Below are 21,375 nucleotides of genomic sequence, written 5' to 3'. Positions count from 1 at the left end.
TAGTCTCTCATTTGCTTCACATAGCCAACTTTTAAATAAATATCCAAGAAATATAATATCACTATTGCAATTTAGCTGTTTTAATAACCCCTGCACGGAGGAGCATGCAAAGTTATAAAGTTTATTTAGTGTTTATTCATGACGAAATCCACAGAAGAAGAGTCTCACTGCCGCCTTCCTCAGTTCGCCTAATGTGTTGTCTTTTCAAAGAAGAAGGCGTTGATGGTGTTAATATTTACCCTGCTGAGGAAAGGGCACAAGTCTCTGCAGAAGCTACAGATGACTTTAAAATGTCATTTTCTGGTTCAGTGCCCTGTAACTCTGCTGCTGCTTTAAAGAAAAACAAATAACAGCATTTAAATCACAGCCGCCTCAAACACTCACGACTCCAAAATGTCACAGAAACACAGAGGACGCTTCGGATAGTTACAGGACAATCCAGTCGCAGCTTATAGGGAATACATTTATGGAAAATCCAGCTGCCCTGCACGATAATTCCTTCCCTCCCTTCGTCATTGCTCACTGAAAGTATTCAACTGTTTCATTAATCGAAACGTTCAACATGGAATTTGGAGGCTTTTAAGACTAGGGAATAAAAGCAGGCGAGCATTTATAGCCAAGGTTCCAGATGTTTTAATTGTATTTAGAAGTAGATTTCATTCTTTCATAATAACATTCATATTCTCATCTCATTGTTTTATATTTAAAATTCTTTTTGTTTTAGGTAGAGGAAAATTATATTAACCAATTAATTTGGAGAGCTTGGATCAAAGAAGTTGTCTTGGTGTTCCCTTTAATTCAAAGCATTTTAGTACGACATTTAGACATACGTCATCACAGTAAGTTCAGCCCAAGCCAGTGTGCCTGTAATAAGCAATGATAAAATACACACATATATAACATAATGTGACCACATGAACCAACTATTAAATGTGTGATCACTCTGAGATGGTATATTCCTGGTAATATTGTTCAGATGACAGAAGCCCTTACAGTATCATGGACAAACTTTAAATATATGATATTGACATAGTGGTCTACTTCATCTTCAGTTATAAAACAAATGCACGAGCAGCGGTCGTGAATCTTGTCTCTTGTTTCTGTGATATTTATCAGGTGAACAGAAGAAATTTCCAAACCAACAGGTTTTGGTTTGGCATTTTCTTAATGCAGAGGTTAATCAGTGTCTAAATCCTGTCCAAACCCACTCAAAAACAACAAAAACACACACATGAACACAAACTAGATAATATTAGAATCATACAGAGTCATATTATGTACAATATCATGTTCTTTTATGGTTTAGACCGGGCTATGGCTTAACCTGGACAGGTGCACGTACTGCCAGGGCTCTGAAGTTGTGTTCAGGATTTGATGCCAGAGTCTTTAGTCATATTGTTGTTCTATCTATTGTTTGTGTGCACGGAGTTTAGTGTCCCCCTCCCTGTTTCCTTCTGTGTTTTTACTTACATTTCTGTGTGTTATTGTTTAAATGACAGCTGCTGTTAAAAAAAAAATGTCCTTGTCACCTTTTTTTTAAACTTCCTATATATTGTGTTATAGTATGTTGATGGCATGATATGGAACACTTTTAAAAAAGAATCATAGTATTGTGAAATTAAATTAATACAATGATAAGTGTTATAATACTATAATAGCCTCTTGCCTGGTTATATGAAGTACGCATTTCCTACACTTTTCTGCAGCTGCATTATGGTATAGCTGTGTTGAATGTATCTTCATGCAGGTTGGAAATAAATAAGCAAATAAAATAAGCACTAATATTATGCAGTAATGTAAAAAAAAATTAAATTGTCTTGTTTCAGGATGCAAAAGTTTCAAGGAAGAATCATCTGCAGGAGAATGACTTCTGTGCATTTATTTATCGTTGAAGCACAGTTTACAGCAGCACCATCACACCTGTTTTCACATCACACGACCATCGCTGCTAATTGTGCTTCCAGTCTCTATGGTGAGAGCTTCAGCCGCACACAGCTGTGGCACAGCTTTTGGTGTTGTCTCACCTAGAAGAGGACATCTATTTATATTTGCACAGCACATGTGGTCTCCAGTGGTTGTGGGTTAGAGGGTCTGGTACTCTCAGGCGATTAGGTGTGACATCCATGACGACAGAGTCCAGCCCGTCACTAACTTCCTAATTCTGGCTCCAGACATCGTCTCTGAGGCTGAAAACCTCATCCTGCCGTGACTGATGGGAAGTTCAGAGGGTGTGTAATATCTCAGAGAAAATGTCTCACTGGTCAAGCAGAACATGTTCTGCTGAACCAAAGAAAAGGAATTTCTGTTATTTCTGTTTGGCTGGAAACTCTTCCTCTTATTTTCCAGTAAATCGATTGTCAACCAGCAGGATGTGATGGAGTGAGACCAACCAGAGACACCTGCGAGAAAGTTGTAGCACGACTAAAAAATTAATATCATTTTCAGGTGTGATTTCTTCAGGGGAGATGTGTCCTATTTGAATTTGGACGAACAAATGAGATGATTGCAACTCCTCTCAGACAGCTTTACTTACTGCATGCAGGAAATGTATAGTAACTCACATTTCATGACGAACCCATGGAATTTTGATTATTTCATCTCTTATTATATGAGAGAGTTTGAATTTTATCCCAGTGTGTGGCTGCTGGCGTGTTTGGATTAGTGTGTATGACAGTAGAGAGGGACATCAGGATTTATTTATCCGGTACAACATTTGAATAAAAATGTTTGAATTCCACATCCAATCAGGATTCTTACACTTTTATTTAAAAACGTATTGGCAATATATTGACGCCTGTCAGGTAATACCTTCATCAGTACACTCGGTTTGTAGGTTAATCAGGAATGACTGGCTGACTGCCTTTTTGAGGGTCGTAGTTTGTTCTGTAGTTTTTTCTGATTGTCTCTTTCTCCCCAGTTTATCATATGCAAATCTGCAAAGCATTTCTTTCACTGTATTTGATTTAAAGAGATTTTTTAAAAATCCTCAAAGGCCAACAGAGATATATGCTTGAATCAATTCTCCATTTGACTTCTGAATGTTTCTTTGATTTTCATCATTTCACAGACAGACCAAGAAAACAGAGAGTTAATGAAAAGTGAATATGAAGGCTCTTTGAAAGTGCAAAGAGATGTTTCTGTGTACTGTTGAGGTTCACTGGAGTTGAAGCTTTTGTGAAGTCTAGGGCTGTGACTCATTGTCACATTCTCACCTCTCAGAAGAATCTGTTGTACTTATTTGAAACCTTTTGCTTTTTCTATAAAGAGCAGAAAGAGGGGCAGTGAAGGTGAGCTTTCTTTCTTTCTCTGTGAACTCTTGACCTTTTGTTTAGGCCGTTTGATGAAACACTACAGAGAAAGTCAAATGGTCACATGATTTAGAACAGTGTTTTTGAGCCCCCAGGGTAGTCTAAGTTTTTATGGATCCTGCAAAGGAGGAAATGTCTTATTTTACTTTGAACTGTTCAGTCGCATGCAGAATATTGTTTTCCTTTGTATATTATTAGGATGATAATATATTAAGAAGGAGGAAAACTTTTATTGTGAAATATTGACAGAGAATGCAGAGGGCATTTCACAAACATGAGCACTGAGGAGGACCTAAGATAAGAGAAGGAAGGGAAGGAAGCAAGGAGATATGTTAATGTAATAAAAAGCACCCCAGGTCTACAGGGAGTGCAGAATTATTAGGCAAATGAGTATTTTGTCCACATCATCCTCTTCATGCATGTTGTCTTACTCCAAGCTGTATAGGCTCGAAAGCCTACTACCAATTAAGCAGATTAGGTGATGTGCAACTCTGTAATGAGAAGGGGTGTGGTCTAATGACATCAACACCCTATATCAGGTGTGCATAATTATTAGGCAACGTCCTTTCCTTTGGCAAAATGGGTCAAAAGAAGGACTTGACAGGCTCAGAAAAGTCAAAAATAGTGAGATATCTTGCAGAGGGATGCAGCAGTCTCAAAATTGCAAAGTTTCTGAAGCGTGATCATTGAACAATCAAGCGTTTCATTCAAAATAGTCAACAGGGTTGCAAGAAGCGTGTGGAAAAACCAAGGCGCAAAATAATTGCCCATGAACTGAGAAAAGTCAAGCGTGCAGCTGCCAAGATGCCACTTGCCACCAGTTTGGCCATATTTCAGAGCTGCAACATCACTGGAGTGCCCAAAAGCACAAGGTGTGCAATACTCAGAGACATGGCCAAGGTAAGAAAGGCTGAAAGACGACCACCACTGAACAAGACACACAAGCTGAAACGTCAAGACTGGGCCAAGAAATATCTCAAGACTGGTTTTTCTAAGGTTTTATGGACTGATGAAATGAGAGTGAGTCTTGATGGGCCAGATGGATGGGCCCGTGGCTGGATTGGTAAAGGGCAGAGAGCTCCAGTCCGACTCAGACGTCAGCAAGGTGGAGGTGGAGTACTGGTTTGGGCTGGTATCATCAAAGATGAGCTTGTGGGGCCTTTTCGGGTTGAGGATGGAGTCAAGCTCAACTCCCAGTCCTACTGCCAGTTTCTGGAAGACACCTTCTTCAAGCAGTGGTACAGGAAGAAGTCTGCATCCTTCAAGAAAAACATGATTTTCATGCAGGACAATGCTCCATCACACGCGTCCAAGTACTCCACAGCATGGCTGGCAAGAAAGGGTATAAAAGAAGAAAAACTAATGACATGGCCACCTTGTTCACCTGATCTGAACCCCATTGAGAACCTGTGGTCCATCATCAAATGTGAGATTTACAAGGAGGGAAAACAGTACACCTCTCTGAACAGTGTCTGGGAGGCTGTGGTTGCTGCTGCACGCAATGTTGATGGTGAACAGATCAAAACACTGACAGAATCCATGGATGGCAGGCTTTTGAGTGTCCTTGCAAAGAAAGGTGGCTATATTGGTCGCTGATTTGTTTTTGTTTTGTTTTTGAATGTCAGAAATGTATATTTGTGAATGTGGAGATGTTATATTGGTGTCACTGGTAAAAATAAATAATTGAAATGGGTATATATTTGTTTTTTGTTAAATTGCCTAATAATTATGCACAGTAATAGTCACCTGCACACACAGATATCCCCCTAAAATAGCTAAAACTAAAAACTACTTCCAAAAACATTCAGCTTTGATATTAATGAGTTTTTTGGGTTCATTGAGAACATGGTTGTTGTTCAATAATAAAATTATTCCTCAAAAATACAACTTGCCTAATAATTCTGCACTCCCTGTATACGATTTGTTTTCCCAATTACGTTTTATTGTCAGCATAATTTATAGTTTTGCTTTTATTGAATAAAGTGAGATATTTACAAACTACATCAGAGATGGAGGTGGCGGTGCATGCTGTACTTGCTCCACAATCAGACAGTGGGGCTCACATCCAATCCCTTCCACATGCATTTGTTTTTCAAATGTCCTGTTTTTGTTGTTTTTGTTCATTGTTTGATAATTTCCTGATTTATAAAATTAATTGAAAATTATTGAAGAAACAGTACTGAACAAGAAATAGGGCTTACATTAGTTGCAGAAGTGTTTCAGTAAAGAATATGCACGTAGACCCTTCTGTCAGTGTTGAGTTTGGCTAATGGAAAAGGAATAAGGAAGTGATTTTTTTTTTCCAAATATGGTGCCACAAGATGGCATTTTATTTTTATAGGATGGATGTAAACAGACAAAATGAGATTCTTTGTGGGACATGAAAATCTTTTAGATGTAAGGAGAAAGATCACATTAATTAATTCTCAGTTCTTAGTTCAGTTCCATTCAGTTGTATTTCTAAAGCCCCAAATCACAACATCATTCGCCTCACGGTGCTTTATATTCTACGGTAAAGGCCCTACAATAATGGAAAGAAAACCACAAAAATCAAACAACCTGTTCTGAGTAAACATTTGGCAATAACAGGAAGGAAAAACTCCCTTTTAACAGGAAGAAACCTCTGGCAGAACCAGGCTCAAAGAAGGTCCACCATCTGCCTTGACCAGTTCAAGGTGATGGGAGGAGATAGGATAAAGAGTAAGACAGATTTCACTGGGCAAGCACAATAGCCTTGCTTTCCCTGAAGGACTTCCACAGTAATATGACATTATATACTTTTCCACTTCTCTCTGTTGCTATTCATCTTCATCTGTTATCTTGAAGATGCACTTTCTGTGCCACCATACGGTATGCTGCAATGAGAGTTGATCTGTGATATTTACAAATTTATGGGATTATTAACTCACATAAACCTCAGTGAGTTATTATAGTATCTGGTACTGTGTTTATATATGGCACTTGGTCCTTTATGTGGCTCTTTCAACACTTAACTCTTCAGCTCCTCAAGTCTGCTCATTCACTCTCATTTTGAAAAGTTGACCCAACTTGTCATTTCATTTCCAGCAGACATGCAGTGTATTAATATTTTCACTCTCCATTTGCCTGAGGATGATTACAAGCTTACCTCTCAATCAGGAGACGCTAATGATGGCAGCCAGCCGTGATCAGGTGATTGATAGGTGGCATTTAGCAGTGATGAAGCCCAATATACTCTGTCCTCTCTCTGGCGGCCTGCAGGGAGGAGAGCGAGCCACAACCTTTCAATAATCGAAAGCCTCTCGCCCGGTGCAAGGCTGATCCTTTTGTTCTAATTAACCTGTGAAATGAGTTCAGCAGCTCCCTCTCTACCAGCGGCATAAACGCTCTAATAGTCTGTGAACGGTCGAGCGAGGAGAAGAATGCCAAGAGGTGGAAGGTCCGGTGGGCGATTTTCAACAGATGCTCTGTGTCTCTGATGGTATTAGCATCAGGAGAGAGGAAGATCAGCCACAGTTTGATATGAAGGGTATTAAGTCTGAAATGAGACTTTAAAGAAGAGCACAAAAAAAAGACTGGCAGCACAAAAGCAACGCACTGTTGAATGTTGCAGATTTCATGAAGACACTTGGGTTCTTCAGCAACATCTGGGGGCAAAAGATAATTAAACACCAGATAAATTCCTCTTCTACTGAATTTTTAATGAACATTACTTGTAAAAGGACATTTTGATATTAATTCTGATTCTACTTAAACAGGTCAGTGTTAAGGTGCTTGACAGCTTTTCTTGTCTGTTTATTATGGCTGTCAACATCCTTATATTATGTTATATCTGGGCACTTCTGCACTGTTTGATTTTGCAGGTATCACTGTTAATTTCACAAAAGGTCTTTTAACAACGCACTTCTTGGATTTTTAGCAATATTATTACAGCAATATTTTGGGTATTTACTAATTGGAGGGCAAGCATATTATCTTGAATAATAAGGCCCATCTTACCTTGAAGACTTCATAGTATCGTATCACCCACTTCACTCTCAGACTGCTGGTGGTTCCTAGGATGTTTAAAAGTAGAACGGGAGGCAGAGCCTTCATCTTTCAGGTCGTTCTGTGGAACCAGCTTCCAGTTTGAATTCAAGAGACAGACACCCTCACTACTTTTAAGATTAGGCTTCAAACTTTAAAACTTTCCTTTTTTATAAAGCTTATTGGGCTGGATCCCTTATGAAGCAATAGGCTTAGGCTGCTAAGGCTTCTTATGATGCACTGATTATTTCTATTTATCTCAGATTTTCTTTTCCTTTTCTGTGTTTTTATACATATAATCTCAAATTATTATTAATCTTTGGTAAACAATTGTTAAATGTAGCTTTAATGGGACTCACTTGCACTGCTAAAATCAATAAGTAAGGTGTAAAGTGCATGTTATTAGTGGCTTATCATAGCCTTGTGTATCTTTTGGTAACTTCTGCAAAGGGCTGAGTTCATTATTTCAAATACAGATAAAGTCAGTCTGGTTTTGTGGTTTCCACGTTTTATTTAACAAGCGAACACACATGCTCTGAGACAGAAGCAGCAGCACAACAGTGGCTCACTAAATCCTAAACCCCACTCTTTCCTGATAGGTTTGATATTCAGTCTTTTTTCTGCACCACCAAACCCCACTGAGGTTGTATCTATTTCTGCAGATGGGGAAGCAGCAAAGGACTCTCAGAGAAAAGAGAGAAGAGGAGTGAGGTGGAAAAACAAAACAAATTCTCCGACATGATGCCTGAGGCAGAGAGGCTCTGCGGGCAGACCAGCTCTTCTTCATCTTCCTAGAGAACTGAGGAGAGGATTTTCAAACGCCGTCAGAAGCAGAGGGCATCCCCGCTAACAGGGAAGAGGGCCGGCGGCATCGCTGTCAGTCAAAATGCGATCGGAGCAACTCATCTGTCCGCAAGTACAGCTTTATATTTATACCCTGCTACTGTAGAAAGGCCTATGGGCCACCTGACAGCACTTCATGTATGCCAGTGTATAGGAACAGAGACAACTTACTGTTGCCACTAAAAAGAAATGTGAAAATCTTCATGCCTGTTTCACATGAACACGTCAGTGTTTTAATTTAAGCTACAAATTCATCAAGAATGAACCCTAAAAGCAGTCTCCTCTGCTTTGTTTCAAATAAACTCTTTTAGATCACAACTTGGGATGTATAATATCAATAATCCAAGGTGGATTTATTTAAACAATACATGCTATTTTCAAACAACATGATATTGATTTTTTTTTTATTATGGGGCATGTATCACATACTGCTTGATAATTAGCAAGCATATTTTATTATATTTACCTTAAGGTTAAGCAGTCTTTCTGTTCTATTTCTATTACAGTATTACATGACTAATACTGAAGGCTTTGAGCTGGAAGTGTGGGTACAGTTCGGATTGGATAATGAATTATGTAACATTTTTAAGGTTCATCAGCTATCTAAAGACTCTTTCTGCTGCCTCAGATGTTCCTGATAGTTCTGCCCTTTGCCATTACTGTACTGCCAACCTTGCTCATAGCTCTGAAGAGTGATTTCCCCACAAAACCTCTAGATCCAACCTAGGTAGGCGTACATCTTGCCTTACACTTCTGCTTCTGGCAGTTGAGGACTAATTTTTCCTATTTATGCCCCTTGTACTTTCTCCATGCGGCCCTTCCAAAGCACAGTCTGTTCCACTTGCCATTATAGGCTATGGGTGATGCATCTGGTTAACCAGCACTGATGTGTATTTATGCTGCCCAGGTCTGTCTGAGCTGCAAACCTGACACACTTTCAGCTTTTAACGATGTAAAAAAGTATTTCTGCAGTCATATCCAAGCTCCTGGCACCTTTGATACAACACAGAACATAAACTGACAGATTGCATGCAGCACATTGATTTTCCAACACATGATGAGGTCAGAGTGACCACACACCCTGCAAATAAGATTTCATTATCAAAGCAGTTTATCCAACATTGCACCATTAAACTTTTGAGTTACACCTTTGGACACACAGACAAACACACTTTCCTTTAGTTCCCAATACTCAGGGTTGTTCGTGTGTAGATAGGTCCATAAATATTCGGACGGAGACATTTGGACAGGTTAATTAGAACAAAAGGATTTTCTGGTTGTGTACATCACCACAATGAATTTTAAATGACATAACCCAGATGCAGTTGAAGTGCACACTTTGAGCTTTAATTCAGTGGATTGAACAAACAGATTTCATAAAAATGTGAGGAACTAAAACATTATGAAATGCACTCCCTTCATTTCAGGTGCTCAAACGTAATTGGACAAATTAAATAACTGAAAATAAAAAGTTCATATCTAATACTTGGTTGAAAATCCTCTTCTGGCAATCACAGCCTGAACTCTCGACCTCATGGACATCACCAGATGCTGGGTTTCCTCCTTTTTAATTATCTGCCAGGCCTTTACTGCAGCAGCTTTCAGTTCCTGTTTGTTCCTGTTTTTAGTCAAGTGAAATGCTCAGTTGGGTTAAGATCTGGTGACTGACTTGGTCATTCAAGAATATTCCACTTGTTTGCTTTAATAAACTCCTGGGTTGCTTTGGCTGTGTTTTGGGTCATTGTCCATCTGTGTTATGAAACTCTGCTCAATCAATTTAACTGCATTTAGCTGGATTTGAGCAGACAGTATGTATCTGAACACCTCTGACCTCTATGTTTTTCCAGATCTGTGATGGCCTTTTTAGATGTTTTTAGCAAAGTCCATTCTAGCCTTTCTATTCTTGAGGCTTATGAGTGACTTGCACATGCAGTGAACTCTCTGTAGTTACTTTCTGTAGTCTTCTCTTTATGGTAGACTTGGATATCAACACACCTTCCTCATGGAGAGTGTTGTTCACTTGGTCGTCTGTTGTGAAGCAGTTTTTCTGCATGATTTTGCGATCATCCACCACTGTCGTCTTCCGTGGATGTCCAGGTCTTCTTGCTTTGTTGAGTTCACCAGTTATTTCTTTCTTTCTTTCTCGGGATGTACCAAACTGTAGATCTTTTTTTTCTTTTTTTGCCTGTCCCGTTTGGCTCTTTTGCCATCAGAATTATTGTCTAAAGGTGAAGAAAGATGCCCAACAGATTTACTTTACCAAATTGACCATCCCAGCCTTGCCATAATGGTCCATTTGATTCACCTTTTATTGTTTATTTTATTTTCACTTGCTGAATACGGGACAGACTTGACTGGGGGAAAGAAGGGGAGAAAGAAAGAGGGAAAGAAAAAACAGCTGAGAAGAGGGACGGGGGAGAAGGGCAAAAAACAAAAACCAACAGAATAAGCAGAGAAAAAAAATGCATCTATCGATCACCTGGATCACCTGTTGAGAAAGAAAAAAGAAAACAAGCAGAAGAAAACAAGAGTAATAGAATAAACAGCATCACAATGATATATGACAGTAAATACTAAATATTAAACATTATTGTGCAGCACGTAAGATCGACAGCACACAGTGTGCTTTGAGGTAGAAGCCAAAAAGGGTGTAGTTTGTGTGTGTGATCACCCGTGTGTACACCTGTGAGCATGGACGCTTTTTTTAAAAGGTTCCTTCATGTAATGAACTGATAGAGGGTGTGGGGAGCCACAGCCCCGTCCTCCAGGGCATGAAGCAGGTATGGAGGAGATCAAAACTCCAGACATCCAGAGGCCCTCAGAACACACGAGACCAAGGAAGACCAACAGAGGGGCAGCCGCGCCACTGTCCCAGAAAGAGCTGAGAGTCCCAGATGAGGGGTCACTCAGCAGCCGCGGAGCAGAAGCCAGGGGGAGTTGCAGTGACGCGCCCGTGAGCTCCGCCGGCAGCCAGCCGTGCCTGAGTGACCGAGCCCCAGGCCGAGAGGCCGGGGGCACCCCACCTCCGAAAGTGGCCCGAGCGAGCCCCATGCTCCAGGCCCCGATAAGCGGCCACCAAGGAGTGAGCCGGTGTGTACCTGGACGCCCATCCCCAGACACAAAGAACCACCAACGCACCGATGTCTGAGGGAGTCCGCCACCAGCAGGGGAAGTGGTGGTGGGGGGAGATAGGCCTCCAAACCTTGGAGGGCCTGAGATGTCCCCAGAGAGGTGGCGCCTGATACCGAACCTGACATATAGACACAGACATACAGGCACACACAGACACAAACATCTATTCCCACCCTCATGCTCTCATATGCACTTACTCCACACTCACCCAACATGGAGACAGACATAAAGAGACGCTGTACACACAATCACACTCCCCAAGCGTACTCTATGAACCGGGTCTAGGTACCCTTGCCCCTGGATCTCCAAACTGTAGATCTTGCCACTCCCAATTTTTGGGGTGGGTTTTTTCTGTTTTCACAGTTTAATGATGGCATGTTTCACCTGCATGCAGAGCTCCTTTAACCACATGCTGTCTGTTCACAGCAGCATCTTCCAAATGCAAGCACCACACCTCAAATCAACTCCAGGCTTTTTATCTGCTTAATTGATAATGACATAATGAAGGAACTGCCCACACCTGCCCATGAAATAACCTTTGAGTCAATTGTTCTATTACTTGTGGCACATGTTAAGGAGCTGAAACTCCTAAACCCTTCATCCAATTTGAATGTGGATACCCTCAAATGAAAGCTGAGTCTACACATTATGTCCTTGTCAATTATATAACTATAATTGGGCAGGGCAGGGATAGGGTTTGAATCCATTTAATGGCTACCCTGATGTACCCCTGAGCAAGGTACATAATTGGGTTAAATGCAGAGAGGAATTTCCCCACGGGGATCAATAAAGTATACATCATTATTATTATTATTATTAATTATTGGAATACATTTCAGTAAACGGGTAAGAAAAAAAACACAGAGATTGTGTCCAAATATATATGGACTTGACTGTACATGCAGCTCTGCAGCAGTTTTGTTCTGAGTTTAAAAGCAGCCAGCAAGCTGACGATTTCCGGCATCAATCTGCTGCTGCTGCTGGCAACTCAACTGGCCAAACAGAAATATAGATTACACCCAAAATATACACACGCGCACGCTTACACACCCTCTAACATTTACACTTGCATGCACATTACCTTTGGCTGTTATTATCACACTGCACCGACTCAGGGAGTCTATGTATTGGATGAGTGGCCAGAGGCTTTGAGTATTGAGTCCTATAACTGCAGCCCAAGCCGAGCAGGATAGCGTCAATGCAAACTTGGGAAACAGCGGGAGGGAGGGAGCAGTTTTCTGGCTGTTTCTGCTGCTCTCAGCCAGGAAAATGAGCACAGACTTTAAAATGTCATTTGTGGATGCTGGGAAGATTAAACGTACTTGTATACCTTAGATTAAAAAAAAATGAACATATTTGACAGAAGAAGCCAGGGAGGCCTCTGGCTGTTTGGTGGCGGTTATTAAAGCTGACTGTATCTGTCTGGATTGGCACATAATAAAAATGCACACAAAATCACCTTTAAACTCTTCACCTGCACATAAACCTTTGTCTTTATCTTTTTTTTAAAAAACATTCTTTTAAGTTTGGTCTGAGTAAATACCGCACAACTTCTCCAAACTGCCCTTTGAACCATATCCATTATATTTGTATTGTATTCGAAACTGCATATAAAATATCAGCCGAGCATTATCTCTGTTTGAATTTCCTTCCAGAACTTCAGCGTCTTCCAACCACTAATCTTTATTTAAGCCACCTTTCATTGGTGACGTCTTTCAAACTGTAATCTTATTCCAAACATTCATTCCAAAGTTCACTTCATCTTGTTTTCTACCTTGAATTCAAAATGCATAATAATTAGATTCCCAAAGGCTTAAAACTTTATCTGAACCATGGTTTTCCTTTTAAGCTTTCATCATTTTTGTTCCTTAATTTTCAGTCAATCCTCCACTTTCAACTTCATTCAAATTTTGGTTTTCAATACCTAGCTGTGCAGCCAGGCTCTCGCTGTGACTGTCATTTATCACAGCGTGAAGCGCAGCAGTGACAGACCCCCAGCTGTAGGCTACATCACAACACGCCTCATATATTCCTCCCCAGTTTAGTCTCCCAAATGTTTAACACATTGACAAATGTTTGAAATGTCCTTATTGACCGGCAGGTCTGGTGCCAACCCAAGGTCTCCAGTAATTGATCAAGTTTGAATGTTGAAAGAAGTCCTGGAGAAAAAAATATGGAAAACAGGAGGCCTTGGTTAAACCCCGAAAAATATGAGAAATGAGCAAAGAGGGTACGATATAGACAAACGGGAAGAAATAATAATTAAAATGAACGGGATCGAGTCAGGAGGGTGGAAAGGGAAGCAATGTGAAATAATGATACAGGAATAATCTCAAGTAGAAGCAGAGTGGAAGGTGAAATAAGGGAGGAAAATAAAAGGCAGAGTGAAGGGGGAAGGTAAAGAGAGCCAGTTAAGCACTCGCTGTTTGCATCGGGGAGCTGCAGGCCTGAATGACAAAGTCCCCATTAAACTGAGATGGAGTCTCCTGCCTGCAGCAAAGAGCAGCCAGCGCTGAACTCACTCAGGTGGATCCATTACATGGGCGTAATTAGCAAGAGAACACAGTGATTTCCAGAGCCAAGCTACTGCTGCAGTTTACAGAAGAGCTGCTGAAAATCTTCACAGGAAGCTAAATTATTTCTGAGGGGTGGTAACCCCTTATTCAGATTAAGCACTGTTATTACTCTGTTTAAAGTTTTTCAGTCTCACACAACAATCTTCGAGCTCACCATAGCAGTCATGTTTAAGTTCATTACTAAATCGCCACCGAATGTCGGATGGCTTAAAACATTTTGCCTCTGGTTTATGGTCTTGCTGTTCTGAACCACATGGTATCATATCTTTTCATACTGTCATATGTGTCCCAACCTTTCTTTATAATGACTTTTTCTCCCTCTCAATCAATCCTAATCATTCCAAGTCCCAACAAAAGAAGGATTCAGAGCATCACTCAGCCATCCACTCTTTATTCAGTACTGGTCTGCTGGAGTAGGAGCTGCTCAGTGCTCACCTATCCATGCTGAGCCATCCTTGTCAGCTTCTTACTGATGGGGACTAGCCTGTTTCCAGATGTCTGTCATGTTAGCCTCACCAGCTAAGATGCTCCAAGTATTTACAGCAACAGCAAGCTCTAAGCACCATGGTGTTCTGGGGAACATCCAGTGTGGACTGGAGCACAAGAGAAGATTATAGACAAACTGCAAATTTGAAGCCAAAATCAATCCATGTTAGAATCAAGAAGAACTACTGTCTAATCTGTTGTGTTTTCACACACAGTTTAAGGAGGGTTAAAGTGGACTTGATGGTCGTTTTGTAGTTGGAGCAATCTATTTTCCAGGATTCAGCATGAATATGTTGATATTCTTGATATGTTATGTATGTGAATCTTATTTGACTGGCATTTTGCTGAAATTATCAGTGGATACATACAACACCTGAATGGAATAAACTTTTGTACAGTGTGTGCTCTGCAACAATCTAAATATAAAGGAAAACAATCTTAATTTGAAAAGATCCAGATTATAATCGAGTGCAAATAATTTGCCAGTGCAGTAAGATGACCACACTTGGTGAGATTTCTTGAAATTAAAAAAAAAATAAAAATAAAATATAAAAAACACCCAGCACGCCCCTGCGGGCGGTTTATCCTTCAAGCTCGGGTCCTCTACCAGAGGCCTGGGAGCTTGAGGGTCCTGCGCAGTATCTTAGCTGTTCCCAGGACTGCGCTCTTCTGGACAGAGATCTCCGATGTTATTCCCGGGATCTGCTGGAGCCACTCGCCTAGCTTGGGAGTCACCGCACCTAGTGCTCCGATTACCACGGGGACCACCATTACCTTCACCCTCCACATCCTCTCGAGCTCTTCTCTGAGCCCTTGGTATTTCTCCAGCTTCTCGTGTTCCTTCTTCCTGATATTGCTGTCATTCGGAACCGCTACATCGATCACTACGGCCGTCTACCACCACTATGTCCGGTTGGTTAGCCACCACCATTTTGTCCGTCTGTATCTGGAAGTCCCACAGGATCTTAGCTCGGTCATTCTCCACCACCCTTGGGGGCATCTCCCATTTTGACCTCGGGACTTCCAGGTTATACTCGGCACAGATGTTCCTGTACACTATGCCGGCCACTTGGTTATGGCGTTCCATGTATGCCTTGCCTGCTAGCATCTTGCACCCTGCTGTTATGTGCTGGATTGTCTCTGGGGCATCTTTACACAGCCTGCACCTGGGGTCTTGCCTGGTGTGATAGACCCCAGCCTCTATGGATCTTGTACTCAGAGCTTGTTCTTGTGCTGCCATGATTAGTGCCTCTGTGCTGTCTTTCAGTCCAGCTTTGTCCAGCCACTGGTAGGATTTCTGGATATCAGCCACCTCCTCTATCTGCCGGTGGTACATACCGTGCAGGGGCCTGTCCTTCCATGATGGTTCCTCGTCTCCCTCCTCTTTCTTGGGTTTCTGCTGCCTGAGGTATTCACTGAGCACTCGGTCAGTTGGGGCCATCTTCCCAATGTATTCTTGGATGTTCGTTGTCTCATCCTGGACTGTGGTGCTGACACTCACCAGTCCCCGGCCCCCTTCCTTCCGCTTAGCGTACAGCCTCAGGGTGCTGGACTTGGGGTGAAACCCTCCATGCATGGTAAGGAGCTTTCTTGTCTTTATGTCAGTGGCTTCTATCTCCTCCTTTGGCCAGCCTGTTACCCCAGCAGGGTACCTGATCACGGGCAGGGCGTACGTGTTGATGGCCCGGATCTTGTTCTTACCATTCAGCTGACTCCTCAGGACTTGCCTGACCCTCTGCAGGCACTTGGTGGTTGCAGCCTTTCTAGCGGCCTCTTCATGGTTCCCATTTGCCTGCGGGATCCCCAGGTACTTGTAACTGTCCTCTATGTCTGCAATGTTGCCTTCTGGTAGTTCAATCCCCTCAGTTCTGACTACCTTCCCTCTCTTTGTTACCATCCGACTACACTTCTCCAGTCCGAACGACATTCCAATGTCATTGCTGTATAGCCTGGTAGTGTGGATCAGTGAATCGATGTCTCGTTCACTCTTGGCATACAGCTTGATGTCATCCATGTACAGGAGGTGGCTGACAACTGCTCCGTTCCGTAGTCGGTATCCGTAGCCAGTCTTGTTAATGATCTCACTGAGGGGGTTCAGGCCTATGCAGAACAGCAGTGGGGACAGAGCATCTCCTTGGTAGATCCTGCACTTGATGGTGACTTGTGCTATGGGCTTGGAGTTGGCCTCTAGTGTTGTACGCCACATCCCCATTGAGTTCCTGATGAAGGCTCTTAGGGTCCCATTGATCTTGTACAATTCTAGGCATTCCAGTATCCAGCTGTGGGGCATTGAGTCATAGGCCTTCTTGTAATCAATCCAGGCAGTGCACAGGTTGGTCAGTCTGGTCTTGCAGACTATATATATATATATATATATATAGATAGATAGATAGATAGATAGATAGATAGATAGATAGATAGATAGATAGATAGATATATACAGGGAGTGCAGAATTATTAGGCAAGTTGTATTTTTGAGGAATAATTTTATTATTGAACAACAACCATGTTCTCAATGAACCCAAAAAACTCATTAATATCAAAGCTGAATGTTTGTAGAAGTAGTTTTTAGTTTGTTTTTAGTTTTAGCTATTTTAGGGGGATATCTGTGTGTGCAGGTGACTATTACTGTGCATAATTATTAGGCAACTTAACAAAAAACAAATATATACCCATTTCAATCATTTATTTTTACCAGTGAAACCAATATAACATCTCCACATTCACAAATATACATTTCTGACATTCAAAAACAAAACAAAAACAAATCAGCGACCAATATAGCCACCTTTCTTTGCAAGGACACTCAAAAGCCTGCCATCCATGGATTCTGTCAGTGTTTTGATCTGTTCACCATCAACATTGCGTGCAGCAGCAACCACAGCCTCCCAGACACTGTTCAGAGAGGTGTACTGTTTTCCCTCCTTGTAAATCTCACATTTGATGATGGACCACAGGTTCTCAATGGGGTTCAGATCAGGTGAACAAGGAGGCCATGTCATTAGTTTTTCTTCTTTTATACCCTTTCTTGCCAGCCACGCTGTGGAGTACTTGGACGCGTGTGATGGAGCATTGTCCTGCATGAAAATCATGTTTTTCTTGAAGGATGCAGACTTCTTCCTGTACCACTGCTTGAAGAAGGTGTCTTCCAGAAACTGGCAGTAGGACTGGGAGTTGAGCTTGACTCCATCCTCAACCCGAAAAGGCCCCACAAGCTCATCTTTGATGATACCAGCCCAAACCAGTACTCCACCTCCACCTTGCTGGCGTCTGAGTCGGACTGGAGCTCTCTGCCCTTTACCAATCCAGCCACGGGCCCATCCATCTGGCCCATCAAGACTCACTCTCATTTCATCAGTCCATAAAACCTTAGAAAAATCAGTCTTGAGATATTTCTTGGCCCAGTCTTGACGTTTCAGCTTGTGTGTCTTGTTCAGTGGTAGTCGTCTTTCAGCCTTTCTTACCTTGGCCATGTCTCTGAGTATTGCACACCTTGTGCTTTTGGGCACTCCAGTGATGTTGCAGCTCTGAAATATGGCCAAACTGGTGGCAAGTGGCATCTTGGCAGCTGCACGCTTGACTTTTCTCAGTTCATGGGCAGTTATTTTGCGCCTTGGTTTTTCCACACGCTTCTTGCGACCCTGTTGACTATTTTGAATAAAACGCTTGATTGTTCGATGATCACGCTTCAGAAGCTTTGCAATTTTGAGACTGCTGCATCCCTCTGCAAGATATCTCACTATTTTTGACTTTTCTGAGCCTGTCAAGTCCTTCTTTTGACCCATTTTGCCAAAGGAAAGGAAGTTGCCTAATAATTATGCACACCTGATATAGGGTGTTGATGTCATTAGACCACACCCCTTCTCATTACAGAGATGCACATCACCTAATATGCTTAATTGGTAGTAGGCTTTCGAGCCTATACAGCTTGGAGTAAGACAACATGCATGAAGAGGATGATGTGGACAAAATACTCATTTGCCTAATAATTCTGTACTCCCTGTATTTTGGACAGTGAAAATCACTTAAAACACTCACTGCAGGTACTGTATTAAGTCAAACAAAACTAGCCTGCTCTTCTTTAGTCTTCAATATAAATTTCTAAACTTATCTCACTTTTTTTTTTTCTTACAGTGTGGCTTCTTCTCGTCAATGATATAACAATGTTAAATCTCGCGACACTGCACGGGATTTCAGTCTTGCACACTTTGGATCGTGGTTTGAGGAAGACATCCATCTCAGTCAAGTCGGACAGCCACCTCTACTTTTTTTGGTAAACAGAAAAAAGTAAATTGGGTGGTTGTTACATTAAAAAAGTCTACCTTGTAATTTGAACACAAAATTTTCATGTTTCTATCTTGAACGTAATGAAATCATGTAGTATCTGTACGAAATTCAACAACTTAATTTGTTCTTGTTGAGATGACATGATACAATCTAGTAAGAGTGGTTAGTTGCTGGACTCATGAAATTAACAAGATCACATGAGATTTCAAACTGCAGGAAAATCACTAGAGTTATAAGAGGCAGATAACTACACACACACAACGTGTATGCTATTGCTTTTTATTGTGGTTTAACCTGTCAAGGACAAAAACGTACAGAAAATTTTGCATCAAGCCTTGAAATCATAGCTTTTTGTCAATCCTGGATTGGTGACATGGTGGTTAGCGCTGTTGCTTCATAGTAAGAAGATCCTGGGTTCAAATCCACAATATGGCTAGTTTGCACTGATTTCTCTCTGGGTGTTCTGGTGTCCTCCCACAGTTGAAAGTCATGCAGTTATTAGAGTCAGCTTAGGTTGATTAGTGATTCTAAATTCACCGTGAATGCAAATGGTTGTTTGTCTCTATGTGATTGACTGGTGAGCTGTCCAGTGTGTACCCTGCCTTGTAACCTACCCCCCCTGCAACCAGGATAAAGATAGGAGGATGTTAGTTGTTGTAGATCCATTCAACTTTTATGATAACCAGACTCTAGACTTTGTTGAACATTATGTAATATGAAGACAACATGTAGTATTTAAGTAATCAAGTAGTACTGTGGTAAAGGTTATTGAATAGTGTTGAAATAAAATGACAAAATTGTGAAGGATTAAAATATTCCAAGAGCTCAACTTACTTCATCTAAACATGTTTTAATCACGTTTTATGAACACAAAATGCACAGGTTTACTGACTATGAATAAGTTGTGTTGATTTAACTCAGTTGTTTAAGTTTCTGCCAAAGCAAAACGTTTGTGTGCAACCAATGACCATTACTGAATCAAGTAAATCCAACATGGCCTTTTTTTCAGTGCACTTTGAGATAAAAAATCTTAATTTTGATCTGAATTCAAGAATTGTTATTTATCGACTTACTGTGTTAAAACAAGACAAAGCATTTACACAAAATGAATGCAAGCACAAAATATAATATACAACAAGCTTTATTTGACTCACTTCTCCAAATAGCAGCAATTTCTTAAAGCATCGCACACATGGGGGTTGCAGCTTGGAGCTTATTCCAGTTGCCAAGAGGCAAGGTCAGACAGACAACCATTCACACCTATGGATAATTTAGAATCGCCAATTAACCCCACTAACTCCTTGTGTTTGGACTGTCGGAGGAAGCGGGAGCACCCGGAGAGAGCCCAGAGGGACAACATGCAAACTTCACACAGACAGGCACAAGCCAGATGGTGGAGTCAAAGTCTGGACCTTGTTGCTGTGAGGCAGCAGCGCTAATTACCACATCACCACGAGCCCTGTGCTAATGTTTGTATGGCAAATGTCTAAGTGTGTGAATTGTCACTAGGAGGGCTTGAAACAAGCTTTCACACCTCAAAACTGCTGTAGCATACATTTCATCTCAAACAGTGTCTTGGTGATATAATTTAGTCCAGTATGCATTTAAGTATTCAGTACTAATATCAAGACTTAGAAACTAAGTAAAACTTAAAAGACCTATGTTATCAAAATAAAATCTAGGCTGTGATCTTGCTTTGTGCGTCACACTGAAAACAAGATCAAAAAGACTTTTTGCTGGAAATAAAATTGGCCATCTAACCAAGTCGTACAATCTTTGTGGTGTGTAGCAACAAGCAATCAAGTCTGTTAAACCCATACAGGGAAGAGGAGGAACTCATTTCAGGGGTTTGTTGTTGAGCAACATCAAAGGCAGACGCTGAAGCAAAACCTGCACAGTGTCTGCTCAGTTTGGGAGCTCTTAAGGCCCGATCTTAACCGAGATGTGTCTGTCATCAGATCGGCACATAGCACAACGCAAACAGAAACACCGTGCAGTGAATATGGAGCACAACCAGGGTTATTTGCTGCGGTATCCTTGGTCTGATTGCTGCTCTTCTTTAGTCTTCAATATAAATTTCTAAACTTATCACACTTATTTTTTTTCTCTGAAAAATCTGAAGCACATGAACACAAATTGCTTGCTCATGGCAGCTGCTATCTTGTTGTTTGTTGATTCAAAGATCTGCCTTGGCCACAGCTACACCTATCTGACAATAATTTCAAGAAAAGCACATTTTAAAAGTGACATGATAGGATACCAATATAATACACGGAAGTCGCTCAGGTTTGAAATAAAGTTTCTCACTGGAGCAGAGAACTTGGCATTGATCACATACTGTAAAAGGAGTCCATAAATGGGAGGTGAAGGGAAAAAATAATGATAGAAACCTGAGAAGGAGGCAGGGTTCCTAATGGATTCTATATCTCTGTTCAAAAATGAAAATAAAATAAAAATGAATGTTGCCGCCACCTACATCAATATACATTTGGTTGTTTTCCCATTGTATCCTTACAAATGAATAAGAATATTCCCCTGCAAAACCATATCAGATGCAAGCAGAAACTAGTGCAGGATATGAGTTGTGTTATAAAACGCAACTGTAATTAACTAACGAGTGTAAGGTGAAAGTAACAATAAGCAGTATGGATTTTGCCAGAAATAACCACAATAGAGCATAACAGAGATGGAGATTAAAAGAAACCCTCGAGGTATACGGATGGAAAAGTATGAAAACG

This window comes from Simochromis diagramma, unplaced genomic scaffold (assembly GCF_900408965.1).
Source record: "Simochromis diagramma unplaced genomic scaffold, fSimDia1.1 OVJJ01000433.1, whole genome shotgun sequence".
In the NCBI taxonomy this organism is placed as follows: Eukaryota; Metazoa; Chordata; class Actinopteri; order Cichliformes; family Cichlidae; genus Simochromis; species Simochromis diagramma.
The sequence above is the reverse complement of the archived record's forward strand: the minus strand, read 5'-3'. Positions refer to the sequence as shown.